This window comes from Echinops telfairi, unplaced genomic scaffold (genome assembly GCF_000313985.2).
Source record: "Echinops telfairi isolate 266 unplaced genomic scaffold, ASM31398v2 ScPeMD7_7424;HRSCAF=8462, whole genome shotgun sequence".
Classification (NCBI taxonomy): Eukaryota; Metazoa; Chordata; class Mammalia; order Afrosoricida; family Tenrecidae; genus Echinops; species Echinops telfairi.
Genome location: NW_022111324.1, coordinates 13705242 through 13707875, shown reverse-complemented (window position 1 = coordinate 13707875; position 2634 = coordinate 13705242).

Below are 2634 nucleotides of genomic sequence, written 5' to 3'. Positions count from 1 at the left end.
TTGCCTCAGTGTGGCGGGATCAGATCGGGTGCAATTCCCACACTGTGTCACTGGTGTTGTCCCCCGCCGGGCCATGGGTCAGTGAGGGGCATCATGTCTCATAGTGGTGCAGCCCCGTTCTTAACTCATTGTGCCACCATGGCTCCTTAACAACAATTCTATATACTAAATGTATTCGTTGGAAGCAGATTAAATATGCAAAATCATACAATGGCTCTGAGTGTCTGACTGCCGTTTTGTGGAGGGGGGTGGGAGGATTGATGTGGTGGAAGAATTCCAGAAAGATGAGATCATAGGCACTTTCTCTCCATTCATGGAGCGACATGATTTTCTGATTTTTTATGTTTCTGGAAAAGAAGATTTTCGGGGACAAAATGGATTGAGTCACTAAATTCTGACTCTCAAAGTCACAGGGAGGGAAAGTCTTCTTGCCCACTCGCTCCTCCTATGAATCCGTACTTTGAAATGATCTTCCAGAGCAGGCACTTTCATCATCTTCCACCCCCAGCATCCTCTGAGAAACGTTGCTTCTCTTCTAACAGAAGTCATGGAAGCTAACTTTTCTTCAGTAAAGTGGAGCCCTGCTAGTGGTTATGCATTGAGCTGCTAAGTACAAGGTCAGCTGCACTGTGGGAGAAACACTGGGCTTTCTGATCTTGTAAAGAGTTAAAACCTCGGAAACCCACAGGGGCAGTTCTCCTCTGCTCTGTAGGGTCCCTCTGAATCAGAGTCCACTCGATGGCAGGGAGTCTGGTTTGATCTTCAGTAAGCAGTCCCCGAATGGTACAAATGGCTAAGCGCTTGACTACTAACTAAAAACCCAGCCAGCCAGCAAACAAACAAAAGCCCGAACTCACTACCATTGAGTCAATTCTGACTCAGAGGGACCCTGTAGGGCTGGGTAAAACTGCCCTGTGGCTTTCTGAGACTGCAACTTTTTATGGGACAAGAACGACTCATCTTTCTCCTCCAGAGCAGCTGGTGGTTTTGAAGAGCTGACCATGCAGTTAGCAGTCCAATGCATAACCCACTACACAAGTAGGGTTCAACTCACCTCACTGTCATCCAGTTAAGTTTGACTCATGGCGACCCTGTCGGGTGGGTTAGAGCTGCCCCTGTGGGTTTCTGCGATTGTCAATCTTGGTGGGAGTAGAAGGCTTCATGCTTCTCCCTGGAAGCAGATGGTGGTTTCGAACTGCTTGCTGACTTTGCGGTTAGCAGCCCAGTGTTTAACCCTCTATGCCAGAAGGTTGGTGATTTGAATTCACCTACGGATGCTTTAGAAGAAAGATCTAGTGATCCACTTATGAAATGTCGCCATGAAAACCCTATGGAACAGTTCTCCTCAGCACACAAGGGATTGTCATGTGTTTGACCTGACAGCTACATCTTTGATTTTTTATTCTCCGGGCATGACCAAAAAGCATGAACTTTGCGTATCAAATAGACTTGCTTCCAAATATGAATACCAGTATTTACTAGCTGTGTTTCTGTGTCAGAGTTGTAACTCTTGTTATTCTTTTCCCCAAATTGCCAGGTTCATTCCATCTAGGTCTCTGTTTTAGCTCTCCTTCCCTATCCTGCTACTTCTTAGTCTATACTTAGTCTGGAAACTCCACTGTTTACCCTGCTGGTATTTGAAATTTACCAGTAGCAAAACTTCCAATACCACAGCAAGATACAAGCCACCACAGCATGACAAACTGATAGATGAGTGGGGAGTTTCCTTCATTTTCCTTAACATTATCTAGCACATAGGTTTCCAAACTTATTTGGCCTACTGCCCCATTTTCATATAAAAATTACTCATCACTACTGCCTGGCAATGAAAACTTTTTTATAACCCATAACAAAAAAATGTATAGCCCATCATCCAGGATAGTGTAGACATCTACTTTTGCAGTCCCCCTGGAGTTTCCCAGTGTCCTCGCCCCATGGGACCGTATCTTTGAATTTGGGAAACATTGCTCCAGCCTGCTGCTTCCACCCCTGCCTTTTCCCTCCCACCCCTGGTATCTATCAAGGTCTATTTCTTTTAGTATGAAAATCTTCATCCTGATTTTTTTAAAGATTCATCTAATTTATATTTTATTGCATTATGAAAATAATACACTCATTTGGCAAAGTAATCTAGACTCCATGTTAAAATGAAATTCTGAAGAAAGTGCACTAAGTATTCTTAAAATGTGAAATATTCTCTGTATTCTAACCAATACATACTAGCATTCTTATTAGGTCACTAATCTAGTAAGCCTAATTTTAATAATTCCACATGAAATTACAAGGTGCTTTGTAGCCATTCATTTTTTGATTAGCACGAATTATAAGACTGAGTTTTCACCTTCCCAACACAACCGCTGAAGACAAAGAGGGTGAATAAACAAATGTGGTGAAGAAAGCTGATGGTGCCCAGCTATCAAAAGATATAGCATCTGGGGTCTGAAAGGCTTGAAGCTAAACAAGCGGCCATCTAGCTCAGAAGCAACAAAGCCCACATGGAAGAACACACCAGCCTGTGTGATCACGAGGTGCCGAAGGGGTCAGTTATGAGGCATCAAGGAACAAAAAATCATATCATTGTGTGCTCACCTCCATGATACGATTGCTGAAGACAAATGGGTGCATAAGCAAATG